At 39.7% G+C, this 19,604-nt stretch overlaps 2 long non-coding RNA genes across 2 annotated transcripts; both read right to left on the reverse strand.

Annotated features, from left to right (window-relative positions):
• Positions 1–3,751: 3,751 nt before the first annotated feature.
• On the reverse strand, positions 3,752–4,119 carry LOC148976985 (uncharacterized). Its single transcript, XR_016145857.1, has 2 exons — positions 3,989–4,119; positions 3,752–3,879 (listed from the first exon to the last, which is right to left on the reverse strand). It is a non-coding gene; the product is annotated as an uncharacterized LOC148976985 (long non-coding RNA).
• Positions 4,120–18,859: 14,740 nt separating this feature from the next.
• LOC148976986 (uncharacterized) lies at positions 18,860–19,227 on the reverse strand. The gene is made up of 2 exons (XR_016145858.1): positions 19,097–19,227; positions 18,860–18,987 (listed from the first exon to the last, which is right to left on the reverse strand). It is a non-coding gene; the product is annotated as an uncharacterized LOC148976986 (long non-coding RNA).
• Positions 19,228–19,604: the final 377 nt, after the last annotated feature.

Consider the following 19,604-nt stretch of genomic DNA (forward strand, 5'->3'; position numbering starts at 1 on the left):
TCGACACCCAATCAAAAGCAGCAGTTTCTTGGCAGTCAGAATATCTGATGTAGTGACAAGCGTTCACAATAGACTGCTTTGTTTACATAATACGTGTTCTTGCCTGTACATCTTCCTGTGATTTATAACAAATGTCAGGATTGTAAGAGTGATTTAAACAGTGGGAACTCAAGTCACCGACCAATCATACAGATTGTTTCAAAGCAAAAAAATTGCAGTTTTGACAGAACCGGGCTAATTATGGTCATACTTTCTGGTTCTGGTAAGAACTCGAGCTGCTGCGTTTTGGACCAGCTGGAATATTTTTTTTTTTAAGTATACAGGGCAACCAGCCAGTAGAGCATTACAATAATCTAGCCTTGAGGTCATGAACGCATGAACTAACTGTTCCGAATTTTTCATTGAGAGCACATGTCGTAGTTTAGATATACTTTTAAGATGGAAGAATGTGCTTTTACAGATGCTAGAAACATGGTATCAAAGAGCACACCCAGGTTTCTAACTGACGACTGTACGCCATATACTGAACTTTTGATCGACATGACACCTCTTCGTTTACTGCAACAAACTGACAACAGTCAGATAAGTATGATTTGAATCATGCCAATGCAATTTCATAAATGCCAACATAATTTTCGAGTCTATTCAAAAGAATGTTGTGGTCAATCGAGTAACACTAATAGAGAGATACAGCCACGATTGGTTGATAACAGCAAATCATTTGTAACTCTAACGAGAACCACACACTTGATGGGGCACAGTTTATTTCCACAGTATGGAGAACAAAAAAGTATGGATTGTGAGTCAATGGGGCCCATCAACTGTTTGGTTACAAACATTCCTCAAAATATCTTCTTTTGTGTTCTGCAGGAGAAAGACATTCATACAGGTTTGGACTTCAGGGTGAGTAAATGACAGATTTTGTACAGAACATTTTTGGGTGAACTCTCCCTTTAAGGTAACAACTGCATGAAGTAAGCCTCCACAGAACTTAATTTGCCTATATGCTGATTTCACGCACCCGGCATTTTGAAATCGAAAGCGAGGCTTCGGTGGGAAGAACCCCGGAAGAACAGATAGACAACACTGCCTTGGACTACCAACCTGAAGCTGCTGCCACAATTTACACTATTGTATGTTAATATCCAATATAGGATATGTATAGTTCCTTCCTGCTACTTTTTTTTTAAGTTCTGAATTATATATATATATATATATATATAAATTTAATTTATAAATGAATTTCACTGTATATATAGTCTAAAGTATGAAAGAAATGTATGTACATTTTTTAGAATAACTAATTTCTACATTAAAGGGATAGTTCACTTTGAAATTAATTTTTGATATATTTTAGCTTACCTCAAGGGCATCCAAGACGTAGGTGTCTTTGTTTCCACAGTATTTTCAATTTTGGCATTTTTTGAAGATTTTGGAAGTTTTACCTTTCACTAAACATATTTTGATATATCGAAATCGTCTTCCATTGCGATTTCCCGTATATCTAACAATGCGTGACGTAGACGCGCGAGAGATCACTTCCGGCGTAACGTCTGGAGACGGTTCAGTTCGGTTCAGTTGGACATCTGATTCAGATTAGTTCGACGGCTGTTAACAAGAGGTAAAAATGTTCGTTTTCTCTCACAAACCGCTCATTTCGTGTCTTAGGCCATCAGTGTGTACTTACATTTACGAGTCATTAAATCATGTTTAATTTTGACTTCTCTGTGCATGCTCTTTGAGGTGAACCGATTGAGGACCCCCTTCACCTCCAGTGTATGACTGACAGACAACAACGGTTTGACCAAAAAATGTCGAAATTGAAAATACTGTGGAAACAAAGACACCTACATCATGGATGCCCTTGAGGTAAGCTAAAACATATCAAAAATTAATTTCAAAGTGAACTATCCCTTTAAACAGAACAAAACGCAATTGCATTTGTGACATTCGTTTCTTTTTTTGTAAGAAATTATTCCATTTTATTAAATTTCCATCCAATGACTTTAAAAAGACAATAAATTCCTCTGAGTAATTAAAGCTGCAAACAGCGATGAAAGGGCCCTCGCACCAGTGCTATTTCCACCCGGTGGCTTTAGGAAGACAGAGCACGTTGGGCAATGTGCTTTTGATTAGCCTAGTTAAATATAGGTGCAGTATGTCAATATCAGTTAAACGATGTCCTTTATTATGAGGATAATAGCATCCGTTATTTCTCAGATAAACCATGTTTCTAGCCAGATCTCAACGGCATATTTAATATGTTGGTAGAACTACATCGCACTGTTAAATATGTCACTTCTTGTTGCCAATAAGTGGCGCTATAACTATATTTTGGAATGTAGATGTTTTCAGACTAGGACACTTATAAAACATGTTAAATTTGGAGCACATTGGAAATTGCATGCTTAAGTTAGAACAACTTCCTTTTGCATACCCAGACAGCAAACTGACATTGAATCAACGTGGAAACGACGTCTCTCATGACATTGAAACAACGTTGATTTGCTCATCGAATTAACGTTGAACCAACGTCAGACGCGGCATTCTTCAAAGCTAAATGAAATCGAAAATTGGTTTGCTTTCATAACGTTGAAACAACGCGTTGATTTCAAGTTGATTTTCCGTTAGTTTTGAAAGAATGACGCGTCTGACGTTGGTTCAACGTTAATTCGATGAGCAAAACAATGTCAGATCAACGTTGTTTCGATGTCATATTTCCACGTTGATTCAATGTCAGTCTGCTATCTGGGATAGTATTGTTAGCACTTAGCTAAATGTTTGTTAGCATTCTATTATGTTGTTAGCATGTTTAGCATTTGGTGGCACTTTTTTATATGTTTATTAGGAGTCCATTATAGTGTTAAACATGTCACTTCCTGTTGCCCCTTGGTGGTGTTATTGCTGTAACTGAATATTCTCATATAGATGTGTTCAGGCCATGACTCTTAATGAACGTGTGAAGTTTGGGGCAGATTGGACATTCCATGCCATTCCATGAGTTACAACTACAGCTCGCTGCATCCTGCGGTGGATATCCAACCCGGCCCACATCCAAGTGTGACGTCAGAAGCCACGCCTATCCATGTGTGACGTCGGAATTAGCCTCGCCCATGTCCAAAGACGGCACGTGACTCAATTTGATGTGATTCGTGACGTGTACACATGCTCAAAATGCCGCTGCTTCCTGTCGGAATATGCTTATGGTTGTTATCATAGTAGTTATTGATTTATAATAAAGATGAGGTTATTTGTGTAGAGATGTGGCACTACAGATTATTGGTGCAGTTAAATTGTGACGCTTTGGCAGGCTTGGAATCGTCTAAATCACAAGCACTCCCTTAACAGCTGTATTAGACAATACGTTTGCATTGCTCACTGGTTTTGTAAGTTAATGACAAGTAAACAATGTACCTTAAAACGATATTTTTGTATTTTTCTTGTATTTCTGTTACAAATGGTAATCAATAATCATGGTTTTGCTATAATAAACATATAAGGGAGCATCTATACTTAAACTAAAATGAGTTTTTATCTCTTTCTTAATTATATGGGATCCAAACTGCACTTATAGTTATCCCTTCTAAAAAATAATTAAAAAAAACTTTTTTAAACATTTCTTTCTATGTGGTTATAGAAATATTGCATTTTGCATACAAATGAGTTTAACATGTTCAAATATATATTTCAGATTTAACACTAAACAGTTATGAAATGTTGGAGTTGTAGAGAGAGAGAAAGTCAAATTGAATATTCATGTTACTGACATCTAATTCCAGAGTCCAAATGTGTAAATGTAAAAGTAACAGCCAACAATTGAATGGTCTCCTTTCTTTCCTCAATTGTTTGTCAATTTGTCAGTTAAAATCTTCCACTTCACTGAAATAGTTATCAGAGAACAGTCACAGTTGTGTTACTGTAACAGAATTATCAGTAACAAAAGGGTGCACGGTGCATTGTGCAAAAATAATGAATAATCTACTCTGACCTGCAATGATAATCCAGAAAGGAAGACCTGCTCAGCCTCCTGTGAGGAGATATCCCAGCCAGGAGACAGACAGGGCATTTATGATTGCCTATGGAAAAAGTAAATATAAATGTACAATAATATATCTCATATTCTTTTTCAAGAATAAGATTTACAGGATGTAACGTCACACATTGCTTAGCAATGAGAAGAAACTCCTGTAACTTCAGTGCCCAACCCGTATCACGACAAGACGTGAAATAATCACGTTGGTCCACTTTGGAAAACGTGTAGATGTCACGGTTAGTTTAAACTCACAACCATAAATAGGGCTTTACTGCCCTCTTGTGTCAAATTATATTTCTATATTTATTTTTCCAACAAATAAAAACCAAACCCGGAATAAAAGCCCATCCAATACACCCTTTAACATGACCAAAATGCTTAATTAATTTTCAGAGTTGACTCATTCTCCTCTATACTGCGGGCGTTCTGATCTACGATCGCATCTCGCGATCATTCATTCAACTATTTTAAAAAGGCAGGATAAAGCACCAATCCACACTTTTTATTAGTCAAATTCATTTAAAAAAATGTAAACTCAAGTATAGAATATAAGTAGACAAAAATACTGTTGCTAATGAGAAGACAGACAAGACTGCTGCAGGTTATGTGTAATTTTATGGGTATTTTTTTATTGAGAGTTGTGTTATTGCAGTAAGATCTTCAAGTTTTTGTGATAGTTATGTGTGTTAATGTTAGATCAGATGTTCTTGGTTCATTTACTGCCTAATGTATAAATGTGTCTCTCACGTCATGGAGAGAGATGTGTAAGGCAATAGCGCCTTGCCTAAGTAGTTTGTATGTGTTCTATAATAAAAGAGGAAAAGTCAATTTTTTTCTTATTTGTTAATTCAAAAATTTCTCCACCTGTGGGAGGGAGCACTCTGGGTACCCCTTTTGTTTTTTTTTTCGGGCGAAAAATAAAGTTTCTCCAATCTTCTCAAAACTCTGGATTCTAATAGAGGGCCATGAGACTTAAACCTGAGTGCAAAAATGGAGGCTCTAGACCCTTCCAGAGCTGAGATATCGAAACTCAAAATTTCGACCCGAAAAAAAAAAAACGACAGTCTTACCCCTTACGTTTTTTTCAGTTTTTGGGCGAAAAATCAAGTTTCTCCAATCTTCTCAAAACTCTGGATTATGATAGAGGGCCGCGAGACTTTGACCTGAGCGCAAAAATGGAGGCTCTAGACCCTTCCAGAGCTGAGATATCGAAACTCAAAATTTCGACCCGAAAAAAAAACGACAGTGTTACCCCTTACGTTTTTTTCAGTTTTCGGGCGAAAAATCAAGTTTCTCCAATCTTCTCAAAACTCTGGATTATGATAGAGGGCCGCGAGACTTTGACCTGAGCGCAAAAAATGGAGGCTCTAGACCCTTCCAGAGCTGAGATATCGAAACTCAAAATTTCGACCCGAAAAAAAAACGACAGTGTTACCCCTTACGTTTTTTTCAGTTTTCGGGCGAAAAATCAAGTTTCTCCAATCTTCTCAAAACTCTGGATAATGATAGAGGGCCGCAAGACTTTGACCTGAGCGCAAAAATGGAGGCTCTAGACCCTTCCAGAGCTGAGATATTGAAACTCAAAATTTCGACCCGAAAAAAAAAACGACAGTGTTACCCCTTACGTTTTTTTCAGTTTTCGGGCGAAAAATCAAGTTTCTCCAATCTTCTCAAAACTCTGGATTATGATAGAGGGCCGCGAGACTTTGACCTGAGCGCAAAAATGGAGGCTCTAGACCCTTCCAGAGCTGAGATATCGAAACTCAAAATTTCGACCCGAAAAAAAAACGACAGTGTTACCCCTTACGTTTTTTTCAGTTTTCGGGCGAAAAATCAAGTTTCTCCAATCTTCTCAAAACTCTGGATTATGATAGAGGGCCGCGAGACTTTGACCTGAGCGCAAAAATGGAGGCTCTAGACCGTTCCAGAGCTGAGATATCGAAACTCAAAATTTCGACCCGAAAAAAAAACGACAGTGTTACTTACCCCTTACGTTTTTTTCAGTTTTCAGGCGAAAAATCAAGTTTCTCCAATCTTCTCAAAACTCTGGATTATGATAGAGGGCCGCGAGACTTTGACCTGAGCGCAAAAATGGAGGCTCTAGACCCTTCCAGAGCTGAGATATCGAAACTAAAAATTTCGACCCGAAAAAAACCGACAGTGTTACCCCTTACGTTTTTTTCAGTTTTCGGGCGAAAAATCAAGTTTCTCCAATCTTCTCAAAACTCTGGATTATGATAGAGGGCCGCGAGACTTTGACCTGAGCGCAAAAAATGGAGGCTCTAGACCCTTCCAGAGCTGAGATATCGAAACTCAAAATTTCGACTTGAAAAAAAAACGACAGTGTTACCCCTTACGTTTTTTTCAGTTTTCAGGCGAAAAATCAAGTTTCTCCAATCTTTTCAAAACTCTGGATAATGATAGAGGGCCGCAAGACTTTGACCTGAGCGCAAAAATGGAGGCTCTAGACCCTTCCAGAGCTGAGATATTGAAACTCAAAATTTTGACCCGAAAAAAAAAACGACAGTGTTACCCCTTACGTTTTTTTCATTTTTCGGGCGAAAAATCAAGTTTCTCCAATCTTCTCAAAACTCTGGATTATGATAGAGGGCCGCGAGACTTTGACCTGAGCGCAAAAATGGAGGCTCTAGACCCTTCCAGAGCTGAGATATCGAAACTCAAAATTTCGACCCGAAAAAAAACCGACAGTGTTACCCCTTACGTTTTTTTCAGTTTTCGGGCGAAAAATCAAGTTTCTCCAATCTTCTCAAAACTCTGGATTATGATAGAGGGCCGCGAGACTTTGACCTGAGCGCAAAAGTGGAGGCTCTAGACCCTTCCAGAGCTGAGATATCGAAACTCAAAATTTCGACCCGAAAAAAAAAAACGACAGTGTTACCCCTTACGTTTTTTTCAGTTTTCGGGCGAAAAATCAAGTTTCTCCAATCTTCTCAAAACTCTGGATTATGATAGAGGGCCGCGAGACTTTGACCTGAGCGCAAAAATGGAGGCTCTAGACCCTTCCAGAGCTGAGATATCGAAACTCAAAATTTCAACCCGAAAAAAAAACGACAGTGTTACCCCTTACGTTTTTTTCAGTTTTCGGGCGAAAAATCAAGTTTCTCCAATCTTCTCAAAACTCTATATTATGATAGAGGGCCATGAGACTTAAACCTGAGTGCAAAAATGGAGGCTCTAGACCCTTCCAGAGCTGAGATATCGAAACTCAAAATTTCGACCCGAAAAAAAAAAACGACAGTGGTACCCCTTTTGTTTTGTTTTTCGGGCGAAAAATAAAGTTTCTCCAATCTTCTCAAAACTCTGGATTCTAATAGAGGGCCATGAGACTTAAACCTGAGTGCAAAAATGGAGGCTCTAGACCCTTCCAGAGCTGAGATATCGAAACTCAAAATTTCGACCCGAAAAAAAATAAAACGACAGTGTTACCCCTTACGTTTTTTTCAGTTTTTGGGCGAAAAATCAAGTTTCTCCAATCTTCTCAAAACTCTGGATGATGATAGAGGGCCGCGAGACTTTGACCTGTGCGCAAAAATGGAGGCTCTAGACCCTTCCAGAGCTGAGATATCGAAACTCAAAATTTCGACCCGAAAAAAAAAAACGACAGTGTTACCCCTTACGTTTTTTTCAGTTTTCGGGCGAAAAATCAAGTTTCTCCAATCTTCTCAAAACTCTGGATTATGATAGAGGGCCGCGAGACTTTGACCTGAGCGCAAAAATGGAGGCTCTAGACCCTTCCAGAGCTGAGATATCGAAACTCAAAATTTCGACCCGAAAAAAAAAACGACAGTGTTACCCCTTACGTTTTTTTCAGTTTTCGGGCGAAAAATCAAGTTTCTCCAATCTTCTCAAAACTCTGGATAATGATAGAGGGCCGCAAGACTTTGACCTGAGCGCAAAAATGGAGGCTCTAGACCCTTCCAGAGCTGAGATATTGAAACTCAAAATTTCGACCCGAAAAAAAAAACGACAGTGTTACCCCTTACGTTTTTTATCAGTTCTCGGGCGAAAAATCAAGTTTCTCCAATCTTCTCAAAACTCTGGATTATGATAGAGGGCCGCGAGACTTTGACCTGAGCGCAAAAATGGAGGCTCTAGACCCTTCCAGAGCTGAGATATCGAAACTCAAAATTTCGACCCGAAAAAAAACCGACAGTGTTACCCCTTACGTTTTTTTCAGTTTTCGGGCGAAAAATCAAGTTTCTCCAATCTTCTCAAAACTCTGGATTATGATAGAGGGCCGCGAGACTTTGACCTGAGCGCAAAAATGGAGGCTCTAGACCCTTCCAGAGCTGAGATATCGAAACTCAAAATTTCGACCCGAAAAAAAAACGACAGTGTTACTTACCCCTTACGTTTTTTTCAATTTTCGGGCGAAAAATCAAGTTTCTCCAATCTTCTCAAAACTCTGGATTATGATAGAGGGCCGCGAGACTTTGACCTGAGCGCAAAAATGGAGGCTCTAGACCCTTCCAGAGCTGAGATATCGAAACTCAAAATTTCAACCCGAAAAAAAAAACGACAGTATTACCCCTTACGTTTTTTTCAGTTTTCGGGCGAAAAATCAAGTTTCTCCAATCTTCTCAAAACTCTGGATTATGATAGAGGGCCGCGAGACTTTGACCTGAGCGCAAAAATGGAAGCTCTAGACCCTTCCAGAGCTGAGATATCGAAACTCAAAATTTCGACCCGAAAAAAAAACGACAGTGTTACTTACCCCTTACGTTTTTTTCAATTTTCGGGCGAAAAATCAAGTTTCTCCAATCTTCTCAAAACTCTGGATTATGATAGAGGGCCGCGAGACTTTGACCTGAGCGCAAAAATGGAGGCTCTAGACCCTTCCAGAGCTGAGATATCGAAACTCAAAATTTCGACCCGAAAAAAAACCGACAGTGTTACCCCTTACGTTTTTTTCAGTTTTCGGGCGAAAAATCAAGTTTCTCCAATCTTCTCAAAACTCTGGATTATGATAGAGGGCCGCGAGACTTTGACCTGAGCGCAAAAATGGAGGCTCTAGACCCTTCCAGAGCTGAGATATCGAAACTCAAAATTTCGACCCGAAAAAAAAACGACAGTGTTACTTACCCCTTACGTTTTTTTCAATTTTCGGGCGAAAAATCAAGTTTCTCCAATCTTCTCAAAACTCTGGATTATGATAGAGGGCCGCGAGACTTTGACCTGAGCGCAAAAATGGAGGCTCTAGACCCTTCCAGAGCTGAGATATCGAAACTCAAAATTTCAACCCGAAAAAAAAAACGACAGTATTACCCCTTACGTTTTTTTCAGTTTTCGGGCGAAAAATCAAGTTTCTCCAATCTTCTCAAAACTCTGGATTATGATAGAGGGCCGCGAGACTTTGACCTGAGCGCAAAAATGGAGGCTCTAGACCCTTCCAGAGCTGAGATATCGAAACTCAAAATTTCGACCCGAAAAAAAAACGACAGTGTTACTTACCCCTTACGTTTTTTTCAATTTTCGGGCGAAAAATCAAGTTTCTCCAATCTTCTCAAAACTCTGGATTATGATAGAGGGCCGCGAGACTTTGACCTGAGCGCAAAAATGGAGGCTCTAGACCCTTCCAGAGCTGAGATATCGAAACTCAAAATTTCAACCCGAAAAAAAAACGACAGTATTACCCCTTACGTTTTTTTCAGTTTTCGGGCGAAAAATCAAGTTTCTCCAATCTTCTCAAAACTCTATATTATGATAGAGGGCCATGAGACTTAAACTTGAGTGCAAAAATGGAGGCTCTAGACCCTTCCAGAGCTGAGATATCGAAACTCAAAATTTCGACCCGAAAAAAAAAACGACATTGGTACGCCTTACGTTTTTTTCAGTTTTCGGGCGAAAAATCAAGTTTCTCCAATCTTCTCAAAACTCTGGATTATGATAGAGGGCCGCGAGACTTTGACCTGAGCGCAAAAATGGAGGCTCTAGACCCTTCCAGAGCTGAGATATCGAAACTAAAAATTTCGACCCGAAAAAAAACGACAGTGTTACCCCTTACGTTTTTTTCAGTTTTCGGGCGAAAAATCAAGTTTCTCCAATCTTCTCAAAACTCTGGATTATGATAGAGGGCCGCGAGACTTTGACCTGAGCGCAAAAAATGGAGGCTCTAGACCCTTCCAGAGCTGAGATATTGAAACTCAAAATTTTGACCCGAAAAAAAAAACGACAGTGTTACCCCTTACGTTTTTTTCAGTTTTCGGGCGAAAAATCAAGTTTCTCCAATCTTCTCAAAACTCTGGATTATGATAGAGGGCCGCGAGACTTTGACCTGAGCGCAAAAATGGAGGCTCTAGACCCTTCCAGAGCTGAGATATCGAAACTCAAAATTTCGACCCGAAAAAAAAACGACAGTGTTACCCCTTACGTTTTTTTCAGTTTTCGGGCGAAAAATCAAGTCTCTCCAATCTTCTCAAAACTCTGGATTATGATAGAGGGCCGCGAGACTTTGACCTGAGCGCAAAAATGGAGGCTCTAGACCCTTCCAGAGCTGAGATATCGAAACTCAAAATTTCAACCCGAAAAAAAAACGACAGTGTTACCCCTTACGTTTTTTTCAGTTTTCGGGCGAAAAATCAAGTTTCTCCAATCTTCTCAAAACTCTATATTATGATAGAGGGCCATGAGACTTAAACCTGAGTGCAAAAATGGAGGCTCTAGACCCTTCCAGAGCTGAGATATCGAAACTCAAAATTTCGACCCGAAAAAAAAAAAACGACAGTGGTACCCCTTTTGTTTTGTTTTTCGGGCGAAAAATAAAGTTTCTCCAATCTTCTCAAAACTCTGGATTCTAATAGAGGGCCATGAGACTTAAACCTGAGTGCAAAAATGGAGGCTCTAGACCCTTCCAGAGCTGAGATATCGAAACTCAAAATTTCGACCCGAAAAAAAAACGACAGTGTTACCCCTTACGTTTTTTTCAGTTTTCGGGCGAAAAATCAAGTTTCTCCAATCTTCTCAAAACTCTGGATAATGATAGAGGGCCGCAAGACTTTGACCTGAGCGCAAAAATGGAGGCTCTAGACCCTTCCAGAGCTGAGATATTGAAACTCAAAATTTTGACCCGAAAAAAAAAACGACAGTGTTACCCCTTACGTTTTTTTCAGTTTTCGGGCGAAAAATCAAGTTTCTCCAATCTTCTCAAAACTCTGGATTATGATAGAGGGCCGCGAGACTTTGACCTGAGCGCAAAAATGGAGGCTCTAGACCCTTCCAGAGCTGAGATATCGAAACTCAAAATTTCGACCCGAAAAAAAAACGACAGTGTTACCCCTTACGTTTTTTTCAGTTTTCGGGCGAAAAATCAAGTTTCTCCAATCTTCTCAAAACTCTGGATTATGATAGAGGGCCGCGAGACTTTGACCTGAGCGCAAAAATGGAGGCTCTAGACCCTTCCAGAGCTGAGATATCGAAACTCAAAATTTCGACCCGAAAAAAAAAACGACAGTGTTACCCCTTACGTTTTTTTCAGTTTTCGGGCGAAAAATCAAGTTTCTCCAATCTTCTCAAAACTCTGGATTATGATAGAGGGCCGCGAGACTTTGACCTGAGCGCAAAAAAAAGGAGGCTCTAGACCCTTCCAGAGCTGAGATATCGAAACTCAAAATTTCGACCCGAAAAAAAAACGACAGTGTTACCCCTTACGTTTTTTTTCAGTTTTCGGGCGAAAAATCAAGTTTCTCCAATCTTCTCAAAACTCTGGATAATGATAGAGGGCCGCAAGACTTTGACCTGAGCGCAAAAATGGAGGCTCTAGACCCTTCCAGAGCTGAGATATTGAAACTCAAAATTTCGACCCGAAAAAAAAAACGACAGTGTTACCCCTTACGTTTTTTTCAGTTTTCGGGCGAAAAATCAAGTTTCTCCAATCTTCTCAAAACTCTATATTATGATAGAGGGCCATGAGACTTAAACCTGAGTGCAAAAATGGAGGCTCTAGACCCTTCCAGAGCTGAGATATCGAAACTCAAAATTTCGACCCGAAAAAAAAAACGACATTGGTACGCCTTACGTTTTTTTCAGTTTTCGGGCGAAAAATAAAGTTTCTCCAATCTTCTCAAAACTCTGGATTATGATAGAGGGCCGCGAGACTTTGACCTGAGCGCAAAAATGGAGGCTCTAGACCCTTCCAGAGCTGAGATATCGAAACTCAAAATTTCGACCCGAAAAAAAAACGACAGTGTTACCCCTTACGTTTTTTTCAGTTTTCGGGCGAAAAATCAAGTTTCTCCAATCTTCTCAAAACTCTGGATTATGATAGAGGGCCGCGAGACTTTGACCTGAGCGCAAAAATGGAGGCTCTAGACCCTTCCAGAGCTGAGATATCGAAACTAAAAATTTCGACCCGAAAAAAAACGACAGTGTTACCCCTTACGTTTTTTTCAGTTTTCGGGCGAAAAATCAAGTTTCTCCAATCTTCTCAAAACTCTGGATTATGATAGAGGGCCGCGAGACTTTGACCTGAGCGCAAAAATGGAGGCTCTAGACCCTTCCAGAGCTGAGATATCGAAACTCAAAATTTCGACCCGAAAAAAAAAACGACAGTGTTACCCCTTACGTTTTTTTCAGTTTTCGGGCGAAAAATCAAGTTTCTCCAATCTTCTCAAAACTCTGGATTATGATAGAGGGCCGCGAGACTTTGACCTGAGCGCAAAAATGGAGGCTCTAGACCCTTCCAGAGCTGAGATATCGAAACTCAAAATTTCAACCCGAAAAAAAAAAAACGACAGTGTTACCCCTTACGTTTTTTTCAGTTTTCGGGCGAAAAATCAAGTTTCTCCAATCTTCTCAAAACTCTATATTATGATAGAGGGCCATGAGACTTAAACCTGAGTGCAAAAATGGAGGCTCTAGACCCTTCCAGAGCTGAGATATCGAAACTCAAAATTTCGACCCGAAAAAAAAAAATGACAGTGGTACCCCTTTCGTTTTTTTTTTTAGACGAAAAATGAAGTTTCTCCAATCCTCTCAAAACTCTGGATTCTGATAGAGGGCCATGAGACTTAAACCTGAGTGCAAAAATGGAGGCTCTAGACCTTTCCAGAGCTGAGATATCGAAACTCAAAATTTCGACCCGAAAAAAAAAAACGACAGTGGTACGTTTTTCGAAAGGGGTACAGTGGTACCCCTTTCGTTTTTTTTTTTCGGGCGAAAAATAAAGTTTCTCCAATCTTCTCAAAACTCTGGATTCTAATAGAGGGCCATGAGACTTAAACCTGAGTGCAAAAATGGAGGCTCTAGACCCTTCCAGAGCTAAGATATTGAAACTCAAAATTTCGACCCGAAAAAAAAAAAAACACAGTGGTACCCCTTTAGTTTTTTTTTTCGGGCGAAAAATAAAGTTTCTCCAATCTTCTCAAAACTCTGGATAATGATAGAGGGCCGCAAGACTTTGACCTGAGCGCAAAAATGGAGGCTCTAGACCCTTCCAGAGCTGAGATATTGAAACTCAAAATTTTGACCCGAAAAAAAAAACGACAGTGTTACCCCTTACGTTTTTTTCAGTTTTCGGGCGAAAAATCAAGTTTCTCCAATCTTCTCAAAACTCTGGATTATGATAGAGGGCCGCGAGACTTTCACCTGAGCGCAAAAATGGAGGCTCTAGACCCTTCCAGAGCTGAGATATCGAAACTCAAAATTTCGACCCGAAAAAAAAAACGACAGTGTTACCCCTTACGTTTTTTTCAGTTTTCGGGCGAAAAATCAAGTTTCTCCAATCTTCTCAAAACTCTGGATTATGATAGAGGGCCGCGAGACTTTGACCTGAGCGCAAAAATGGAGGCTCTAGACCCTTCCAGAGCTGAGATATCGAAACTCAAAATTTCAACCCGAAAAAAAAACGACAGTGTTACCCCTTACGTTTTTTTCAGTTTTCGGGCGAAAAATCAAGTTTCTCCAATCTTCTCAAAACTCTATATTATGATAGAGGGCCATGAGACTTAAACCTGAGTGCAAAAATGGAGGCTCTAGACCCTTCCAGAGCTGAGATAACGAAACTCAAAATTTCGACCCGAAAAAAAAAAATGACAGTGGCACCCCTTTCGTTTTTTTTTTTTAGACGAAAAATGAAGTTTCTCCAATCCTCTCAAAACTCTGGATTCTGATAGAGGGCAATGAGACTTAAACCTGAGTGCAAAAATGGAGGCTCTAGACCCTTCCAGAGCTGAGATATCGAAACTCAAAATTTCGACCCGAAAAAAAAAAACGACAGTGGTACGCCTTTCGTTTTATTTTTTCGGGCGAAAAATAAAGTTTCTCCAACCTTCTCAAAACTCTGGATTCTAATAGAGGGCCATGAGACTTAAACCTGAGTGCAAAAATGGGGGCTCTAGACCCTTCCAGAGCTGAGATATCGAAACTCAAAATTTCGACCCGAAAAAAAAACGACAGTGTTACCCCTTACGTTTTTTTCAGTTTTCGGGCGAAAAATAAAGTTTCTCCAATCTTCTCAAAACTCTGGATTATGATAGAGGGCCGCGAGACTTTGACCTGAGCGCAAAAATGGAGGCTCTAGACCCTTCCAGAGCTGAGATATCGAAACTCAAAATTTCGACCCGAAAAAAAAACGACAGTGTTACCCCTTACGTTTTTTTCAGTTTTCGGGCGAAAAATCAAGTTTCTCCAATCTTCTCAAAACTCTGGATTATGATAGAGGGCCGCGAGACTTTGACCTGAGCGCAAAAAAAAGGAGGCTCTAGACCCTTCCAGAGCTGAGATATCGAAACTCAAAATTTCGACCCGAAAAAAAAACGACAGTGTTACCCCTTACGTTTTTTTTCAGTTTTCGGGCGAAAAATCAAGTTTCTCCAATCTTCTCAAAACTCTGGATAATGATAGAGGGCCGCAAGACTTTGACCTGAGCGCAAAAATGGAGGCTCTAGACCCTTCCAGAGCTGAGATATTGAAACTCAAAATTTCGACCCGAAAAAAAAAACGACAGTGTTACCCCTTACGTTTTTTTCAGTTTTCGGGCGAAAAATCAAGTTTCTCCAATCTTCTCAAAACTCTATATTATGATAGAGGGCCATGAGACTTAAACCTGAGTGCAAAAATGGAGGCTCTAGACCCTTCCAGAGCTGAGATATCGAAACTCAAAATTTCGACCCGAAAAAAAAAACGACATTGGTACGCCTTACGGTTTTTTCAGTTTTCGGGCGAAAAATAAAGTTTCTCCAATCTTCTCAAAACTCTGGATTATGATAGAGGGCCGCGAGACTTTGACCTGAGCACAAAAATGGAGGCTCTAGACCCTTCCAGAGCTGAGATATCGAAACTCAAAATTTCGACCCGAAAAAAAAACGACAGTGTTACCCCTTACGTTTTTTTCAGTTTTCGGGCGAAAAATCAAGTTTCTCCAATCTTCTCAAAACTCTGGATTATGATAGAGGGCCGCGAGACTTTGACCTGAGCGCAAAAATGGAGGCTCTAGACCCTTCCAGAGCTGAGATATCGAAACTAAAAATTTCGACCCGAAAAAAAACGACAGTGTTACCCCTTACGTTTTTTTCAGTTTTCGGGCGAAAAATCAAGTTTCTCCAATCTTCTCAAAACTCTGGATTATGATAGAGGGCCGCGAGACTTTGACCTGAGCGCAAAAATGGAGGCTCTAGACCCTTCCAGAGCTGAGATATCGAAACTCAAAATTTCGACCCGAAAAAAAAAAACGACAGTGTTACCCCTTACGTTTTTTTCAGTTTTCGGGCGAAAAATCAAGTTTCTCCAATCTTCTCAAAACTCTGGATTATGATAGAGGGCCGCGAGACTTTGACCTGAGCGCAAAAATGGAGGCTCTAGACCCTTCCAGAGCTGAGATATCGAAACTCAAAATTTCAACCCGAAAAAAAAACACGACAGTGTTACCCCTTACGTTTTTTTCAGTTTTCGGGCGAAAAATCAAGTTTCTCCAATCTTCTCAAAACTCTATATTATGATAGAGGGCCATGAGACTTAAACCTGAGTGCAAAAATGGAGGCTCTAGACCCTTCCAGAGCTGAGATATCGAAACTCAAAATTTCGACCCGAAAAAAAAAAATGACAGTGGTACCCCTTTCGTTTTTTTTTTTAGACGAAAAATGAAGTTTCTCCAATCCTCTCAAAACTCTGGATTCTGATAGAGGGCCATGAGACTTAAACCTGAGTGCAAAAATGGAGGCTCTAGACCCTTCCAGAGCTGAGATATCGAAACTCAAAATTTCGACCCGAAAAAAAAAAACGACAGTGGTACGTTTTTCGAAAGGGGTACAGTGGTACCCCTTTCGTTTTTTTTTTCGGGCGAAAAATAAAGTTTCTCCAATCTTCTCAAAACTCTGGATTCTAATAGAGGGCCATGAGACTTAAACCTGAGTGCAAAAATGGAGGCTCTAGACCCTTCCAGAGCTAAGATATTGAAACTCAAAATTTCGACCCGAAAAAAAAAAAACACAGTGGTACCCCTTTAGTTTTTTTTTTCGGGCGAAAAATAAAGTTTCTCCAATCTTCTCAAAACTCTGGATAATGATAGAGGGCCGCAAGACTTTGACCTGAGCGCAAAAATGGAGGCTCTAGACCCTTCCAGAGCTGAGATATTGAAACTCAAAATTTTGACCCGAAAAAAAAAAGACAGTGTTACCCCTTACGTTTTTTTCAGTTTTCGGGCGAAAAATCAAGTTTCTCCAATCTTCTCAAAACTCTGGATTATGATAGAGGGCCGCGAGACTTTGACCTGAGCGCAAAAATGGAGGCTCTAGACCCTTCCAGAGCTGAGATATCGAAACTCAAAATTTCGACCCGAAAAAAAAAAACGACAGTGTTACCCCTTACGTTTTTTTCAGTTTTCGGGCGAAAAATCAAGTTTCTCCAATCTTCTCAAAACTCTGGATTATGATAGAGGGCCGCGAGACTTTGACCTGAGCGCAAAAATGGAGGCTCTAGACCCTTCCAGAGCTGAGATATCAAACTCAAAATTTCAACCCGAAAAAAAAACGACAGTGTTACCCCTTACGTTTTTTTCAGTTTTCGGGCGAAAAATCAAGTTTCTCCAATCTTCTCAAAACTCTATATTATGATAGAGGGCCATGAGACTTAAACCTGAGTGCAAAAATGGAGGCTCTAGACCCTTCCAGAGCTGAGATAACGAAACTCAAAATTTCGACCCGAAAAAAAAAAATGACAGTGGCACCCCTTTCGTTTTTTTTTTTTAGACGAAAAATGAAGTTTCTCCAATCCTCTCAAAACTCTGGATTCTGATAGAGGGCCATGAGACTTAAACCTGAGTGCAAAAATGGAGGCTCTAGACCCTTCCAGAGCTGAGATATCGAAACTCAAAATTTCGACCCGAAAAAAAAAAACGACAGTGGTACGCCTTTCGTTTTATTTTTTCGGGCGAAAAATAAAGTTTCTCCAACCTTCTCAAAACTCTGGATTCTAATAGAGGGCCATGAGACTTAAACCTGAGTGCAAAAATGGGGGCTCTAGACCCTTCCAGAGCTGAGATATCGAAACTCAAAATTTTGACCCAAAAAAAAACCGACAGTGGTACCCCTTTCGTTTTTTTTTTTTTTCGGGCGAAAAATAAAGTTTCTCCAATCTTCTCAAAACTCTGGATTCTAATAGAGGGCCATGAGACTTAAACCTGAGTGCAAAAATGGAGGCTCTAGACCCTTCCAGAGCTGAGATATCGAAACTCAAAATTTCGACCCCAAAAAAAAAACGACAGTGGTACCCCTTTCGTTTTTTTTTTTTTCGGGCGAAAAATGATGTTTCTCCAATCTTCTCAAAACTCTGGATTCTGATAGAGGGCCATGAGACTTAAACCTGACTGCAAAAATTGAGGCTCTAGACCCTTCCAGAGCTGAGATATCGAAACTCAAAATTTCGACCCAAAAAAAAAACGACAGTGGTACCCCTTTCGTTTTTTTTTTTCAGGCGAAAAATGAAGTTTCTCCAATCCTCTCAAACTCTGGATTCTAATAGAGGGCCATGAGACTTAAACCTGAGTGCAAAAATGGAGGCTCTAGACCCTTCCAGAGCTAAGATATTGAAACTCAAAATTTCAACTACAGCTCGCTGCATCCTGCGGTGGATATCCAACCCGGCCCACATCCAAGTGTGACGTAAGAAGCAACGCCCACCCACGTGTGACGTCAGAAACCACGCCCATCCATGTGTGACGTCGGAAGCCTCGCCCATGTCCAAAGACGGCACGTGACTCAATTTGATGTGATTCGTGACGTGTACACATGCTCAAAATGCCGCTGCTTCCTGTCGGAATATGTTTATGGTTGTTATCATAGTAGTTATTGATTTATAATAAAGATGAGGTTATTTGTGTAGAGATGTGGCACTACAGATTATTGGTGCAGTTAAATTGTGACGCTTTGGCAGGCTTGGAATCGTCTAAATCACAAGCACTCCCTTAACAGCTGTATTAGACAATACGTTTGCATTGCTCACTGGTTTTGTAAGTTAATGACAAGTAAACAATGTACCTTAAAACGATATTTTTGTATTTCTCTTGTATTTCTGTTACAAATGGTAATCAATAATCATGGTTTTGCTATAATAAACATATAAGGGAGCATCTATACTTAAACTAAAATGAGTTTTTATCTCTTTCTTAATTATATGGGATCCAAACTGCACTTATAGTTATCCCTTCTAAAAAATAATTAAAAAAAACTTTTTTAAACATTTCTTTCTATGTGGTTATAGAAATATTGCATTTTGCATACAAATGAGTTTAACATGTTCAAATATATATTTCAGATTTAACACTAAACAGTTATGAAATGTTGGAGTTGTAGAGAGAGAGAAAGTCAAATTGAATATTCATGTTACTGACATCTAATTCCAGAGTCCAAATGTGTAAATGTAAAAGTAACAGCCAACAATTGAATGGTCTCCTTTCTTTCCTCAATTGTTTGTCAATTTGTCAGTTAAAATCTTCCACTTCACTGAAATAGTTATCAGAGAACAGTCACAGTTGTGTTACTGTAACAGAATTATCAGTAACAAAAGGGTGCACGGTGCATTGTGCAAAAATAATGAATAATCTACTCTGACCTGCAATGATAATCCAGAAAGGAAGACCTGCTCAGCCTCCTGTGAGGAGATATCCCAGCCAGGAGACAGACAGGGCATTTATGATTGCCTATGGAAAAAGTAAATATAAATGTACAATAATATATCTCATATTCTTTTTCAAGAATAAGATTTACAGGATGTAACGTCACACATTGCTTAGCAATGAGAAGAAACTCCTGTAACTTCAGTGCCCAACCCGTATCACGACAAGACGTGAAATAATCACGTTGGTCCACTTTGGAAAACGTGTAGATGTCACGGTGAGTTTAATCTCAAAACCATAAATAGGGCTTTACTGCCCTCTTGTGTCAAATTATATTTCTATATTTATTTTTCCAACAAATAAAACCAAACCCGGAATAAAAGCCCATCCAATACACCCTTTAACATGACCAAAATGCTTAATTAATTTTCAGAGTTGACTCATTCTCCTCTATGCTGCGGGCGTTCTGATCTACGATCGCATCTCGCGATCATTCATTCAACT

The sequence above is a fragment of the Pimephales promelas genome, chromosome 12 (genome assembly GCF_988280905.1).
Source record: "Pimephales promelas chromosome 12, fPimPro1.hap1.1, whole genome shotgun sequence".
Lineage (NCBI taxonomy): Eukaryota > Metazoa > Chordata > Actinopteri > Cypriniformes > Leuciscidae > Pimephales > Pimephales promelas.